At 42.2% G+C, this 17,742-nt stretch overlaps 1 long non-coding RNA gene across 2 annotated transcripts in view; it reads left to right on the forward strand.

Moving 5' to 3' along the window:
* The window catches only part of LOC122756070, a 67,942-nt gene that overhangs the window by 36,654 nt on the left and 13,546 nt on the right, over nucleotides 1–17,742 (forward strand). The window contains exons 3-4 of one of the 2 annotated variants that reach the window (XR_006356431.1): nucleotides 9,865–9,922; nucleotides 16,106–16,179. This is a non-coding gene — a long non-coding RNA (uncharacterized LOC122756070). The remainder of the gene's footprint in view (nucleotides 1–9,864; nucleotides 9,923–16,105; nucleotides 16,180–17,742) is intronic. The other variant, XR_006356432.1, reaches the window with a different exon arrangement.

The raw sequence follows: 17,742 nt of genomic DNA on the forward strand, positions 1-17,742 counted from the left end.
CTCAGAGTCAGAGGGAATGCTAGAGGTTATGTCATCTGCCTGAGATGAAATCACCTGGAAAATACCTCCAACAAGTGGTTCTTTTGCCTCTGCTCCCTCTGTCCTCCCTGGGCAGCCTATTCTGCTTTGGGGAAAATCTCTAAGGATCTTGGGATTTCATCCTCGACTATTTCTGGGCTCTTCTCTCTTCAAGCTTTCCCTACTTCTCCTTCTCATCAAAGGATCTCCTCCCATACATTAATAAGAAAACAAGAAGGCTCCCTGCCTGGGCCTCCATCTTTTTTTCTACTCTACATTTCAGAACACATGGATATCATCTCCCTATTCTCTTCTCCTTTATCTATTACCTGCCCAAGAGGTGGCCCTTTTCTCAGTCAGGGTCCAACCTTTTATGTTTATCCTTAATCATATTCTTCTCTAGATCTTTTCTCCTGGACATCTTGGGACATGTTGCCATCGGCCTTACCACTGGGTCAACCCTTTGCTTAACCAATTGTAGCTCACTGGCCCTATGGACACATCCTATCCACCCACCCCAGATATCTTGGGACCTTTATCACCACTCTTCCACCATACAGACTTTCTCAGAGTTTCCGTCTCTTTCAAACAACTTTCTTCTTGTTCCAAAAATATTAATGAAATCCAAACCCACATTGTCATCACTTCTTGGAAATGTATGATGGGATAGTTAATTGCCCTGTTGCTCTACTCATCATTTCTCCAACTGCCCAGACAAAACCTTTCTTCTGTGGTCACTAATCCCCTATACATGAGATCTCTATCAGTCAACAAACAGTTGTTAGGCATCTACTCTGTGCCAGGCACTATGCCAAGTACTGGGGATACAAAGGAAGGCAAAAAAATTCCCTGCCTTCAAGGAGCTTATAATTTGGGGAGCTGTGGCAACATGCAAACAACTGTGAACAAATAAGAAATATGCAGGATAAATTGGAGGTAGTCTTAGAGGGAAGGCACTAGTATTAAGAGGGATCCAGATAAGCTACATAGAGGAGGTAGTATTTGAATTGAAAGTTGAAGGAAGCCAGAATGTGGAGATGAGGAGGAAGAAAATTCTAGGCCTATGTCATGAAGATACTTAAGTCAGAAAATCAGTGATCTTGTGTGAAAAATAGGAAGGAGGCGAGTGTCATTGGGCTGTGTAGTTTCTGGAAGAAAGAATGTGTAAGAAGACCAGAAAGGTAGGAAGGGTCCAGGTTATGAAAGGCTTTAAAAGCCAAAAAGAGGATTTTCTATTTGAACTTAAAAGGAATAGTTTCTTGAATAGGGGAAGGGTGACATGGTCAGACCTACATTTTAAGAAGATCTTTTTGATTGCTTAGTGGAGGACGGCCAAAAGTGGGCAGAGATGGCATAGATTTTTAGACATCTTCCCCTTTTCTTCTTCACGATAATAATGTGTTTCTTCAATCTATCAGAGGGAGCTAGATGAATGGAGAGCTACAGCTGGAGTCTGGAAGACTTAAGTTCAAATCTAATGTCAGGGGCAGCTAGGTGGCACAGTGGATAAAGCACCGGCCCTGGAGTCAGGAGTACCTGAGTTCAAATCCAGCCTCAGACACTTAACACTTACTAGCTGTGTGACCCTGGGCAAGTCACTTAACCCCAATTGCCTCACTAAAAAAACAAAAACAAAAACAAATCTAATGTCAGACACTAACTAGTTTTATAACCCTGGGCAAGTGACTTATTCGCTGTCTGACTCACTTTCCTCATCTGTAAAATTGGGATAAAGATAGCACCTACTTCTCTGGGTTGTTTTGAAGACCAAGTAAGTTAATATTTATAAAGCGTTTTACAAAATTCAAAAGACTGTATAAATGCTAGGTGAGGTTGTGGTTGTTATCAAAGAGGAATGTTTTTCAGGACAAGGAAAGTGATAGCCCCTTTTTATTCTTTCTCTGTCTTAATGAGGTCGCATCTGGAATTAATGTTCAGTTCTGGAGTGACATTTTAGGAAGGATATTGGTTGGCCAGAGTCCACTGGGACGAGGGTAACTAGGTTATTGAAAAGTCTCAAGGAGGAGCTATCGAATGCATTGGGTATGCTTAGCCTAGAGAAGAAAAAACCTGGGGGTGGGAGCAACATGGTAATTGCATTTGAATGTTTGAAGGGCTGGAGTGATTGGACTCACTCTGCTTGGCTTCCCAAAACAGGACTAGATACAATGAAGAGAAGGAGCAAAGAAGCAAATATAGGCTTGGTATAACTCTACCCCCCCCCCCCTTAAAAAAAGCTTTTTAACATTTAGCCCTGTCCCTCATTGCAGTGAGCTCTCCTCCGTCTCTAGCAGGTCCTTCCCGATTTTGAGATATTTAAGCAAAGGTGGGATGACCACTTTTTGAGGAAATTCTGGAAGGAATACTTATTCAAGAATAGGTTTTATTAGATGGCCTCTAAGATCCCTCTTGACACTGCAATTTTGTCATTCTGTGATATTACAATCAAGAAGTTCATTCTTGAGAGTTTCCCACTTATCTTGGGCCAACTTCCTCTGTGCATTTTGGCCACTAGATTCTACCTGTTCTATGTGAACTCTGAAACCTCCTCTCTATGTATGTCTGGCTAAGTCTTATGTTTCTCTCCACTCCAAATTATTCACATGGACTATCTATGCCTGACTTGTGGTAGAAGCTTCCAAGACCGAATTGGTCTGATCAACCACAGGAGGACACAGTGTACTTTCACTCTCACATAACGATGGCATTTTGGTCTTCTTTGAGCGTGATGGACACCAAGCAACCAACCAACCTGTCACAAACTCTGAAGTGGCAAGCGCATTTCCTTCCAAGGTTTCCATCATTTCTTTTCAGTTCTAATGTTTCCTTAAGAAGTTTCCAAGTCCATTATTCCTGTTGCTTCCTTCATCTTCTGAAGAATGAAATTTACTTTTCTTTGTATCTTCCACCACCTAGCACAGTGCTTACCATGTAGTAACCACTTGGAAAATACATGTTGCCTTTAAATGAGACAGCAAGTAGATAGTGGGTAGGGTTCAATTGTTAAAATAATCTGTGCTGAATTGATTGTTGTGTCTTTAACAATTCTCACTGACACAGCTGAAGCCATCACATGTGGAAGATTTCTGAGCAATTTAATATCCCAATATGGAGAATGAAATTGCTTTTGACAGAATAACCCTTGGGGTCTAATCCAGGATGTATGTAGTGATAGAGAGTTTCAATACGTTTTAGGATGTTCCTGGAATGGCTGGTGATTAATTATATGGGGATAGCCATTGTGATTCATGTGTTTTATTGGAATCCTATCAAGCCATCTTTCCACTTGATTTAAAGATTGGCCATTCAGCTATTTCTTAGACTTAGCCAGAACAGCAGATTGGAAACAGTCAGGGGCTAAAGCACCCTTCTTTTTCCCTCCCCGCACCCAACACTGCCCCCCATTATTCCTACCACAATGAAAGTTGCAAGAACGGAAACATCGCCTCTTAATTGCATTCTTTAAAGAAAATTAAAATAAAAACTTTTACAAGGACGGGGTCCAGCCTGTGGAACTTTGGAAGGGACTATTTATGGAGCAAAGGCAGGAGAGGGAGATCTGAATTTGGAGTCAGGGGATCTGGGTTCTGATTCTAGCTCTGGCTCCAACAAGAAGATTTTATGCAAGTGGCTTACTATTGCTAGGCAAGTTTTCTCCTCTGCAAAATGAAGAGCTTAGACAGGAATGGCCCCTTGTAGCTCTGACATTGTGATAATCTCTATTCCAGAGAACTTTCCATCTCAAATGTTCTATTTACTATTTGAGTAGATTTTATATTTTACTGATGGTCTCTGTAAACTTGAGCAAGATATTTTCTCTTCTGGGCCTCAGTTTCGTCTGCTGTCAAATGAGAAGCTTAGCCTAGAACAGAGGTTCTTAAGCTTTCTGGGGGCTATCAACTCCTTTGACAGTCTGGTGAAGCCCGTGGATCCCTTCTCAGATTCATTTTTAAAAATTCACAAATTAAAAATAAATAGGAGTGCAAAGGAAGCCAATTAGAGCAGAAGAAAAATGTAATCACCCCCCACCCCAACAGATTTATAAACTCCTTGAAATCTATCCGCAGACCTCTTGGGAGTCTGTGAACCCCAGGTTATAAACTTTGGGCCTAAATAATCTCTGAAATCCCTTCTAGCTTTAAACCCTCTTACTGTTTAATAAGCTATAGGCTATGTTGGACAATAGTGAATATATAACTCAGCTATTAAATAACAACAACAATAATAATATAGAAATCTAGATGGATCTCAGAAAATATCAGAATGAGACAATAATAATAATAAATAACAATATTATTGTAATTCAAGAAGGATTATTTTTAAGGAACCTAGACTTGGTAATCAAAGCAGGTAATGCAAGGAAATGGTCAACTATTTCCACCCATAACTTCAGGTGACCAAAAATTGTGCCTCTGGTTGACCTAACAAGACATAACTTGGTCACTGGAATTGGAAGCTATTTCCCTTTCATAGACCGAGAGATGGCAGATGTCCATACAGACATCAAAATACCCTTGAAAACTTAACCAATAAACTGTAACATTATTAAAGACCAAACTTTTGCCGACAATCACCTGGATATGAGAGATCCATAAAAAAATTAAGAACAAGGATTTAAAGCTGTCGCCATCTCAATACTCATAATCTCCAAACTGCATAGAACAAAAGACTGAAAAATGTAGAAACCTCACAGAAGAAATGGAAACCATATGTGAAAGGATAAGGTACATACCATGCCCATCGTCCTGTCTGCTACTGCAAATGTCCTGACAGTGCTTGCAGTAAGCCTTCAGAAGATGAACTTCCATCCCAATACTTTTATTCAACTACAAAAAGCAATTATTGTATCCATCTGGGTAAGAGTCTGCAGAGAACTAAATATTCAAGAATAATAAAAGGGTAGTGAGTTGTCTCAATAATTTCTCTCAACTCTATTGGACAAGATTAATCATAATTGTGATGGTGATGATAATGAATAATAATAATAATAACAAATCACTGGTATTTTAACATTTACAAAGCTTTTTATATATATGCTATATCACTTGAGTGATTTTCATACTATCACAGGGGAATAGTGTTTGAGATGGTAGGATCTTAGGCAATAGGAAAGAACAATCGGATTCAGGAAGGTCAAACCCCAGGAATTTTCCAAAGTGTTTTCCTTCTCAAATATTCTGGTCAAGGGCACTGCATCATAGAATGATTTCCTCCCCTCAGTTGATTCTCTCTGCCCCCCCACCCCTTTTATCTCTGCCCTCATCTGAGACCCAGAAAATTCTGTTCTCTTTCAGATATCAAAGTGGGTCCAGTAAGACCTAAGGATTTCTCTCTTGCTCACACATCTGGGCAGCCTTTGACAGAAGTACAGAGGGTGAAAGATTTATGGGCATTATTTATTTATTTTTTAAAAAATTTATAATGTAGTGTGCACATACACCTGCCACCTGAGTCTAGTACATATATTAAAGTCGACAGAAGAGAGGATGAGTATATGGCAAAACAAGGAAAAATTTTTAAAAAGACCACAAATCTTCTATGGGGATTTTCCCTGTGCTTTGCTGGATGAATAATTTCCAGGTCAGAACCTGATATGTAGCAGCAAAGGTTAATGTTTCTGGTACACCAAGCCTTTGGGCAATGTGAGACATAGAGGGCTTGGATAGCCGAAAGCTGCATCTCTGTGACATGGTGGGACTGTGGAAATTTTGGTTGCTTAGTGGAAAGTAGGGCAAAGGTTGTCACTCCATCAGCCACATCTGGCCCTTTCTGATCTTAGGTTGTCTTTTGTGGGAAGGGGGCAGGGGCATTATAGGAGAGTGGCACCTTTGTAGTTTTGCTAAGTGGAGCAGCAGGATGATTTCAAGGGCACCCAGACTAGTGACTCAGGGAGCAAAAGAAAAAGATTTCTAAAAACAAACTTTAAAACACAGGCATGCTTTGGAGATATTGCAGGTTCAGTTCCAGACCCACCCAATTAGAACAAATATTGCAATAGAGTCACACGAAATTTTTGGTTTCCCAGTTCATATAAAAGTTATATTTACACTATACTGTAGCCTATTAAGTGCGCGATAGTGTTATGTCTAATGTATGTATCTTAATAAAAAGACTTTATTGCTAAAAAAATGTTAACCATCATCTCAGCCTTCAGCAAATTGTAATCTTTTTACTGGTGGAGGGTCTTGCCTAAATGTTGATGGCGGCTGACTGATCACTGCGGTGTTTGCTGAAGGGTGAAGTGGCTGTGATCATTTGTCAAAATAAGACAACAATGAAGTTTGCCACGTCAATTGACCCTTCCTTTCATTTGAACACTTAGAGGCCACTGCAGGGTTATTATTTGAATATTATTTGAATATTTTTGTGTCTTGGAGAATAAGGAGGCCGAGAGAGAGAGAGAGAGAGAGAGAGAGAGAGAGAGAGAGAGAGAGAGAGAGAGAGAAAGAGAATGTAAAGAATTAATTGTTATTCGAGGTTTTTATTACCCCATCTTTTGGCTAGAATTTTAAAGAAAAACCTCGGCATGCACTGGCCTGCTCCACCCAATGGTTGTAGCCATGGCACTTCACGTCATCACCACTCGCTGACGCCTACATGGGCCTGGCAAAATTATAATGATTGGAAGCCTAGTGAGGGCAGTCATGTGACTGTCAGAGTGGGCAGCCAATTCACTGGGGACTGTGTGGGAGTGCTGGGAGAAGGGAGGTTTTTTTTTTTTTTTCCCCCTCATTCCAGCTGGAAGCTGGAAGGTGCTGGAAGGGGCTGCAGTGTATTCTCAGCTGATTCCTGGGTGGTGGTGTTTTTTTCAGGTTGTATAATTTCCCTTTCCCCATTTTATTTCCTTACCCTTGATTCTACTGATCCTGTTTGTGTTTTTTTTTTTAAGTTCGTTCTTGTTAAAATAAATCGTGTTCTGTTTTAAGGGAGGCTGCCGATCTCCTTCCTTGTCCCAATATTGTGGAGCTGCTTAGCTAACACTTCCCAATTAAAATTTGGTCAGAGAGAGAGAGAGAGAGAGAGAGAGAGAGAGAGAGAGAGAGAGAGAGAGAGAGAGAGAGAGAAGGAGGAGATGAAGAAGAAGAAGAAGAAGAAGAAGAAGAAGAAGAAGAAGAAGAAGAAGAAGAAGAAGAAGGAGAGAGACAGAGAGGGGAGAGAGACAGAGAGACAGAGAGACAGAGAGACAGAGAGACAGAGAGAGACTGGAACTTCCCATTGGTGGAGCAGTCAGAGCACACAAAACATTTATCTTTTAAGTTTGCTATCTTATATGGATGGTTAATGACACCCCAATATAATTACAATAATAACATCTTTACAATAATAATTGTAATAGTAACATTAGTGATCATAGATCATCATAACAGACATAACAATAACAAAAAAGTTTGAAATATTGTGAGAATTACCAAAATATGAACAGAGACACAACATGAGCACCTTCTATTGGGAAAATGGCACAGAAAGACTTGCTCAATGCAGGATTGCCACAAACCTTCAATTTGTAAAAAACAAACAAACAAACAAAAACAAAAACAAAACAACCAAAAAAACAAAACAAACCCCCAAAACAAAAAACCCTTGCAATAACTGTGAAGGGTAATAAATGGAAGCACAATAAAAGGTATTACTGTACCTGAAATCTTTTTATCTGGTTGGTTGGATGTGGCTGGCTAGGGTTTGCATCACAAATGGTACAGAGAATTCTGATGGCTCTCAAGATAAAGAGCTGTCAGACTCCTTCCTCTACAGATGGAGACGAGCAGATTATAACAGAGAGGATCTGATGAAGATTTTCAGTAAGGAGCAGGAGTGGAAGCAGAAGAAATTCCTATCAGAGAATTCAATGGTATCTCCAGAAGTTATCAGTGAATTTACAGTGACTGAGGTGTGAATTTCCCCAACCATATCTGAATCCTAGGTGAATGCCTTTTCATGAACAATACCTGGTCACCTGTGTTTCCTTTATGTGTCCCTTCTCTTATTGGTTATGAGGTAACTTATCTAGTTCTGGGTATATTGCTGTACTGTTTAATTAAATATCTTTTTTTGGAAATATATGTATAAATATATGTCTATATACACATATACATATATACATGTCTGTGTATATGTAGAATTTTATATCATTATAATCTATCTATCATCTATTCTTTCTGACTGAGTGGTACAAGAAACACATTGGGGTTTGGAGGGAGGTGTTTCATGAGGTATGGTTTTGAGTGGAGGCTGACCCATACCCAAGTGTGCCTTGAACATAGGGCAATATTCAGAGGGACAATGGGATTACAGATCTAGCAAATTAAGTACATAAATGACATCTATAACACAAATGTTATATAGTGGGGCTTCAGCAATGTGTAAATGAGTCATAAAGGATCAATTTGCATATTTAAAAGCAAACTCAGAACTTGTCAAGCATTGTTAGGAACAGCAGATTTTGGTACTTCTCAAATCATGATGTTGACTCTGAACAACCAAGGATAACAGAATCCCAGAGCTTGACTAGATGGCCCCAGAGGACCCTTCGTGCTCTGGGATGACATGATTCTCAGATGCCTAAAGTGACCTTCAGTTCTTTTGATTTCATTTACCACTTTTGAGTTTAAGACTATGAGAAAATAATGGGTTTTGGGGGTCCCAGAGACCGCCCCTACTCGAGTGCCTAACCATAGAGCCTTGCCTGACCTTTCTTAAGGCCAGCCCAGAGTCAGCAGAACTGCAAAGGAAATGTAGCTTGACCTTTCTGACTACCTAAAGGAAGTTAACTCACCTAGACCCCCCTCAAGTCATGCCAATCAATGGATTTGAATGTTACTGGCCAATTAGCTTGGGTCAAGGTGCAGTGACCTGCCTCTAACTGCGAGAGGATATAAAGCCTTGGAGAGGGGGGGTCTCTCTTCTCTGTCCCACTCTGCCCTCTGGCTCTCACTCTCTATCTTAGGTATTGTGATGAAATAATGGGATTTAGCAGATACTCAAAGACCCACCTGGAGATTAATCTATACTGATTGAATCAAGTGAGAGTGACTGACTGCTGATTAAGCCTACTTGAAGTTAATTGGATCGTAATCACACCTGGCTATCCCTTAAGAAGGTATTGTTCTCAGAAACTAGACTGTGAACTCAACTTGAGAACACCTTCAAAGCCAATGGATTTGGATGACATCAACCAATCACCTTGAAGCAGTGTGTAAGGACCGCCTCTGTGCCAGATCTATAAAAAGCTTCCACGAACAGCTTGCTGGAGAGAGTTCGTGATTGAAGCAGGCTTGTGGCAGAGGACTTGAGGAAGAACCAGACCAGACCAGACCAGACCAGACCAGACCAGACCAGACCAGACCAGGCTGGAACTCTAGGCTAGATAGGCTTTTTTCTTAACTTTCTGAACTCCATGGGAATATCAGTATGCTTTAATAAATGTTTAATGCCCAAGGACTGGTGCTAAAGCTTCTAATTTAAGGCGACCACAATTTAGATTTTAAAAATCACAGTTTGTAGGGCCTCTGCATTTTAGGAGCCATGTAAGCTCTCTTTACTAACATTTAATATGCTTTAATAAATGTTTATGCCCCAAACTGGTGTAGTAGCATTTAATTTCTAAGTAGCAATATATTAGAAACCCCAGCTTGTTTCCTAAAATCTAGAATAGAGACAGGCACCCGCATATAGTTTCAACCAAGACAGGACCCCACCACTTGTGGTCCCCTCCCTTCCACACCCGCATTCACCTCTGACTGCCTGGCTATCATGCATTTTGTCCCTCTTCTATATCCTCTGCCTGAAATTTCCTTCCCTCCTTTATTCATGAAACCATTTCTTGTCCTTTGTAAATTTGTGTTCTAGGAAGCCTTCTCTGACTAATCCTGTAGAAGAGTCTGTTGGTCCCTACCCCAGGATATGGGTGAGTTCTGTGTGGAAATTTATTTTGATTTGGGGACCCTACCTTTAGGCTGAGATTAGAAAGCCTTAGGCCCTCAGGGTCTCTTCTGTGTGGGAGGTGCTGGTGCCCTATCCACCTCTGCTTCAGCTGAGCCAAAAAGCCCCGTGGGCTGTACAAGATGCCAGGTGAGACAGCTGGGGGGAAAAAGCCCCTGGCTCCCTCCGACCTGAGGAGCTATCCGAGAGATCCTGGGTTTGTCCAGGCTGGACTCTGGTGTAGCACGTGAGGCTCGAGCGCACCCCTCCCACCAGCTGCAGCCCTGGCTGGAGGATTAGCTTGGTCTGTGGGGGCACAGGAAGCCCTGAGATTTGAGTGGAGAGAAGAAAAGGTATATATAGACCTGGGAGTTAGACAGGAAGGGGGAAAGACAAGAGACAGGGGATACAAGGATGCAGGAGAAGGCTAAAGGACTAGGAGCAAGGAGGAAAGGCTGGCGGACAAGATTAGAGGGGCCGCAAAAGAGAGGCCGAAGGGCAGACTGACAGAGCAGACAGACAGACTGACAGACTGACAGACTGACAGAGCAGACAGACAGACAGACAGACAGACAGACAGAAGGTCGGTGAGAGAGAAACACAGGGGTACAGCGGTGGCAGTAAGGAGAGGAAAGTTAGAAGCAGGGGGATTTACAAAGTGAAAGGGGCTCAGAGTTAGAATAAAGGACCTGAGTGCCTTAAGGCATGAGGCGGATAAGGTCCTTGTTGTATTAAAGAAGCTCCAGGCACAGCAGGTGGGAAAGAGACGCAGTGGAAAGAGATGCACCACAATGCAGTCAGGTTGTACATTTTATTTCCATGTATTCTTAATTTTAAATAGTATCTCATAAATAAACTCCACTTTGATTATTTAGTTAAGAGGCTTCTTAATCCTTTGCTTATCAATTTTGGGAGTGGAGCAGTACTGTGGAACTTTATAAATGGCCCACATTAAATTAATAGCAGTCAGATAGCCAGTTAGTCAAGAGTCCCCAGCCAGATTAGCCCCAAATTAGCCCTAGTCATCAAAGATATTTTACACCTGTGTGGCCTCTCCATGCCCTGGCACTTTCCCCTATGCTCACAGTCTTTGCAGATAGAGTCAAGGTTCTCACAGAATCTCCCCTCCAAGATAGGTGAATTAGAAACAGGAAACAGAGATGTGTGCAGAAGGAAAAAATAATCAACCTCTAACGAAGAAAGAGAGAGAGAAAAAAGACAGAGTGGAAGGAAGGGAAAGGAATGAGGATAAAGACACATTAAATGATGACTTACAGTTTATATGCTACTCTCATGATGAAGAGAAAAAGAAGAAAGAGGGAAAAGAGAAAGAAGGGAGAAACACTTTAGTTCAATGAAGTTTAATTCAGTAAACATTTATTAGGTACCAACTGTGTGGTAGGCCCTATGCTTGGCACAAGAGATTGTGAGAAAATAATGGGGTTTTGAGGACTCAGACCCCCACCCCCACCCCATACACACACACAGGAACTCTGGCTGGTTTTGCAGGGCCAGCCTAGACTCAGGAGAATTTCAAAGGAAATGTAGATTTACCTTCCTAACTAAGGAAAGGAAGTTAACTAACTTAAGACCACCTCCAAGTCATATCAATCAATGGACTTGAATGCTACCAGCCAATTAGCTTGGAGCGGTGTGTAGGGACTGCCTCTCTTCCAGACCCCCAGGTGGTTTCTGCTCTCCCAGGCAGAGGAACTTCCTCTTTTTGGCCTGAGACTCTGAGGTGGTGGTAGCGCCTTGTGCTACATATGTAGGGCTTCTGAACTTTCTGAATTCCACATGTTCTCTCTTTATTAATATCTAATGTATTTAAAAATGCTTAATGCCCCAAAATGGTACAATAGCCTCTAATTTCTAAGTAACAAATATATTAGAAACCGCAGCTGATTTTCCCTACACTTGGGACAGTAATAATAGGGCGGCCACACATTAAATTTTACATGTCACAAGATAAAGAGACAAAAAAGAAACTGTGCCTGCCCTCAAGAACCTTTCAATCTACTGGAAGGAAATAAACGCATACACTTATAAGTAAATACTATAGACATATATGTATGAATATACACATATTTATGGGTCTGCACATGTATATAGACATGTATGTACATATAGTACATGTATACCATATCACATATATAATAAATTTTATATCTACACATATATATGTATTTTTGTTTTTTGAGGCAATTAGGGTTAAGTGACTTGCTTAGAGTCACACAGCTAGTAAGTGGCTGAGATTGGATTTAAATGCAGCTCCTCCTGACTCTAGGTCTGGGGCTCTATACATTGCACCACCTAGCTGCCCTTTATTGTATTATATATCAGGGCTTCTTAAATTTTTCCCGCTCATGACCCCTTTTTGTTTGAGGAATTTTTACATGACCCTGGGTATATAGGTATGTAAAATAGATATACAAATCAAACATTTACTGAAAAACTTTTCATGACCCCTGCATTCAGTTACATGGCCCCATATGGGGTTGTGACCCACAGTTTAAGAAGCTTTGTTATATATAACAAATTAATTTTAGGGAAAAGGGGAGAACATCAGCATTAACAACTGAGATTAGGCAGGGCCTGGTAGAAGAGGTTGGTCTATGCCTTAAAGGTAATGAGGAAGGTAGAGAGTAAGAGGGAGAGCATTTCAGCAATGATGGCAGCATTGCCAAGTGGCCAGGTGGTACAGTGGATAGAGCACTGGGCCTGGCTTCTGGAAGATCTGAGTTCAAATCCAGCCTCAGATCCTTACTAGTTGGAGGACCCTGGGCAAGTAACTTAACCTGGTTTGCCTCAGTTTCTTCAGTTGTAAAATGGGGGTAATTAAAGGACTTACTTCCCAGGGTTGTTGTGAGGATCAACTATCTGTAAATTGCTTAGCACAGGGACCTGCACATAGTAGGTGACATTATTATTATTATTTCACAGATGCATGGAGTTGGGAAATGGACGTCATGTGCAAAGGGCAGCAAACAGACCCTCCTGAGGGGAACATATGATGTGTGAGGGGCAATGAATATGAAAGCAGAACAGAAATATAGGTTGGCGCTAGACCAAGAGGGGCCAAACAGAAGAGGTGATGTCTTTTCAGGGGAGTGGCATGGCCAGACCTTGCTTAAGGGCTATCACTTCGTCAGTTCTGTGAAGGCTACATTGAAGAAGGGAGAGACCAGAGCCAGGAAAACCAAGTGGGAAGTCATTATAATAGTCCAGGTGACAGCTAATGCTTAACTGAATGGGAGTAGGGGGCATTTGAGTGGAATGCAAGAGATGTTAAGAAAGAAAACAGGAAAGAGAAGGAAAGGGAATTTTAAAAAGAGATGGATAAGAAGAACCTTTCTGGGAAACTGAGGGCAGTGAAGAACACATGCAGACTCTGGAGGTGGAGGCCATGGCTTCATACCTGGTCTCTGACACTTCTCACTTACATGATCATGGAGAGTCATTAGCCTTCCCTAGACCTCTGTTGCTTCCTCCACAGAATGAGAAGGTTGGACCACGTCCCTTCCTGCTCTGAATCTGGGCTCCCACGAGGGCATCAATTTTTTTTTTTAAGTGAGCTAATTGGAGTCAAGTGACTTGCCCAGGGTCACACAGCTAGTAAGTGTTAAGTGTCTGAGACCAGATTTGAACTCAGGTTCTCCTGACTCCAGGGCCAGTGCTCTATCCACTGCGCCACCTAGCTGCCCCAGAGGGCATCGATTTTTAAAACAAAACTTACAAAAAACAAAGCCGGCTCTGGAGGACCAGACTGTGGAGTGGCAAGCATGGCTCACTACTGGTTTCTGAAAATGTAGGCATGACATCCTTCATCTTAGAGCTGGACAGGACTTTCCAAGACCATTGCATCTATCCTTCTGCCTTCAAGCAGGACACCGGCTAGTTCTGAGGAGCAGAGGTGCAGAGAATATAGATTCCCAGACAGAGCGTTGGGAGGGGCTTGGAGGCCAGGGAGGCTCGGGAGGCTCGGGAGGCTCGGGAGGCTCGGGAGGCTCGGGAGGCTCGGGAGGCTCGGGAGGCTCGGGAGGCTCGGGAGGCTCGGGAGGCTCGGGAGGCTCGGGAGGCTCGTAAAACTACCAATCTAAGTCTGGGAGGGACCACAGAAGGCATCTGGTCCAACCTCCTCATTTTGCGGATGAGGCACCTGAATCTCAAGGAGATGAAGGGACTTCTCCAAGATCACGCAGATGGAATGCAGGTCCTCTGACTCCAGAGCAGTTTCCTCTCCCCCTGGATCACACTGATAAGGGTTTTCTGAAGCTCACATCATTTATGAGCCATGGGAAGGGGTCTGGAGCCCCCATCTCTTGGGACCTGGTTCAGTGCTCTTTCCACAACACAACAGACATCAATAATTATGCAGCACATGGTACCCAGACCCATTCATCTCTAAGCTACAGCCTATTGTGAATCACAACCACCACAAAGATACTAAAATCGCGGAGAATATTGATAATCAATCCAGTACAGTAAACAATGAGCATTAAAACATTAGAAAACAAGGCTGATGATAAACAACCGAGCTGTCTGTATGGGATAAAAACCACCCTTATAAGTCACTCCCGGAGATACTGGAGCACAGGTGGATTTTGCAAGGAATAGTTAGCAGGATTTTTGCAGATCTCATTTTATTTCATAAAAATGGATGGAATTAAGGGGGCAGAAGGCAGAGTATATAGGAGGTCAGTGGGGCCGGGGGCCAGAGTCCCCTTGTTCATCATCCTAGGATGTTTTAAGCTGTTATTAGACACAGCTAGGGGTCCACATACTGAGAAGCCTCGTATACTTTACTCAGGTGTATGTGTGACTGTAGGCAGGCATACAAGGTTGTATTTTCTTTGGGGTTGCAGGGGATTTGCGACCCTGAGGATGTGTCAGGCACTGTTCTAGGTGCCAGGACTACAAAACAGAAGGGAAACAAGTTTTGCTCTTGAGGAAATCATATTCTAAAGGGAGAGAGAGAATATGTAAATGGATGAATGAATACAAGGTGATTTAAAGACAGAAAGAGGGCTAACCCCTGTGGTTCAGGAAAGATATCTGGAGAATATGACTTGAAGTTAGGAAGAACTGAGTTCAAACCCTGTCTCCCACACTTACTAGCTGTGTGACCTTGGGCCAATCACTTTTTTTTTTTGCCCTAATTTCTTTTTTTCTTTTTTTAATTTTTTTTGCCCTAATTTCTTCATCTGTAAAATAAGAATAACAATAGCACCTAACTTCTAGGATTGTCATGAGAATTATATGAAATAACATATGTAAAGTGCTTTGTAAACCTCAAAGGGTTATGCAAATAGTAATTGTCATAGTTAGTGTAATGTCGTTGACAAAATGTCAGTGCCATCTTGGGTTGCCTTAAGACTATAGCTTCTGGGTATAAAGAGGGGACAGTACCAAGGGTCTGTAGGTTGGCCAAATTGGGAATATGAGGGTCAGTTATGGGTGTCACAAATTAGGAGGGATGCTGATAAGCTGGACAGAATCCTGAGAAGGATGAGTAGGGTGGTGAAGAGAGGGTCTTGAGAACACACCTCATGAAGGTCAAATGAAGAGGACCTGGGGTTGATACCTAGTTCTGACACCTGCTTTCTGTGCAACCTGGGTGAAGTGACTTCATCTCTCTGAGCCTTCATTAGGAAGTTGGACCAGATGACTTCCAGAGTCCCTTACAACTCTCAATCCTTCATCCCCTGAATGGAGAGGATTTAGTTTAAAGAAGAGAAGATGCAAAGGGTTTTGGTGAGGGAAGAAAGCTATCTTCAAGTCTCTGAAGGTCTATTCTAAGGACAAGAAATCGGCCTCATTTTCCTTAACCCCAGAAGGCAGAACTCAGAGCAGTGGGGAGAAACTACAGAGAGGCAGACTTTCCTACAATAAAGGATATCCCAAAGAGAAATGGGCTACTTTGGGAGTTAATGCTCCCCATCATAGGAGGTCTTCAAGTAGGAGGGATTTAAGTCCACTCCCTTTGGGGGTATTTGGTAGAAGGGATCCCTGTTAAGGTCTAGATACCCTCTGAGGTCCCTTCCAAATCTTGAGTTCTTTTTGAGAGTTATAAACTTTAAGACAATATAGAAATGGTTGTTAGTTACTGCTTTGTTTTCCAATGTTCTCCCCTTTTCCACTGACTTAATTGGGCTGTTTTGTCCCTAAGTGTCTCTGGGTAACCTGACCCCAATGACTGTTACCGAGTGGGAAGATCCACAGAGGCTGTTGTCTCATAGAAAAGTGAGTATATCCATGTCTCCCAGAGGGATCATAAGCTTGATAGCTGGAGGGAACTCTGAGGTCATTTAGTTCAACATCCTTATTGTATAGATGGGGAAACCGAAGTCTATATGAGGATGAATGACCTATTCAAGGTCACACAGTCACAAGAATTGAACCCAGTTCCTCAGATTTTAAGGGGATTTGGAGTTTGACTGGGCCTTCTTGCCTCTTAGGGATTTGATCTGGATAAGGTCCAGAAAAGAAATGCTAAGTTCCTCTCTCCCTACCTCGAGCAGTTGTGGCTTTAGATTGGAATCTGGGCTGTTGTAAAGGTTGTGAGGAGATTCAGCAGGACTGACCACAGTCCATGTGGACTGTATCATTTTTGTGAGAAAACTCCAACTAATTTTAGAGAATGGTTCAAATAATTGTTTCCATTTATAGGGATAGGGATTGCATTGGTATGGGAGACCTCATTTTATAATTTTTTTTGGAACCTCATTTTAAAGTTGAGGAAACTGAGGGACAGAGAGGCTAAAGTGACTTGTTTGGGGTCATACTGCTTTGTGAGACATAGATTGGAGTCCTAGTTCTTGCTTTGTTCTGTTTTTTTTTTTTAAGTGAGGAAATTGGGGTTAAGTGACTTGCCCAGGGTCACACAGCTAGTAAGTGTTAAGTATCTGAGGCCAGATTTGAACTCTGGTACTCCTGACTCCAGGGCCGGTGATCTATCCACTGCACCACCTAGCTGCCCCTAGTCCTAGTTATTGCACTAAGCAACTGTGTGACCTAGGGTAAGTCATTTTTTCATCTCTGACCCTCAGTTTCCTCCTAAGTAAAATGAGAACATTGGATGAGATGATCTTGAAAGTCCTATTCAGGTCTGAAATTCAATGACTCCATGATTCCTGATTAGTCATTTTCATTTCAATTCATTTTAAAATAATTTCCTTAAAATTCCAGCTGGATTGAGGCCTCTAGACTTGATGTGACTGGTCCTTAGCTGACAGATGTACCATGCATTGGTGGACAAATACCCTGAACCTTTGGGGGTTGGTAGGGCTTGCCAGACCAGCCCTTGTGCTTCAATTCCAACACCTCTAAAATCCAAATTCACCTCCATAACATGATGATGCATGGAGGAAGTTGGGCATGCATATCCATTGGCAGAGAACGAGAGGCATCATATGTACAGAGGTAGTCCTTGAGTCCAACTCCTATTTCTGATGCTATGACCCTGCCCCAATGACTCAGGATCCCAGGTCTTCAGACAACTCTCTGCCCCACTACATTGCAGAAGACTTGCTGATCTACCCATATGGAGCTGATCTACCCCCATCAGAGAACTCCCTATACTATTGTTAACAGAGAAACCGACTGAAATGTGAGTGATAACTATTGTTTCAGGTGTCCAGGAATGACTGGTCCATTTGCGGTTCTTCTGGAGGTTCAGCCATCACCCCCAATCACAGGGCATTGGAACAGGAAGGGAGTGCACAAACCCTGTAGCACAGGTTTAGCCTATGAACAAAACTCTCCTCTCCTACCTGTGGACATGTGTTGAGGTAGCTCATGGATCAG

This window comes from Dromiciops gliroides, chromosome 4 (genome assembly GCF_019393635.1).
Source record: "Dromiciops gliroides isolate mDroGli1 chromosome 4, mDroGli1.pri, whole genome shotgun sequence".
NCBI classification, from domain to species: domain Eukaryota; kingdom Metazoa; phylum Chordata; class Mammalia; order Microbiotheria; family Microbiotheriidae; genus Dromiciops; species Dromiciops gliroides.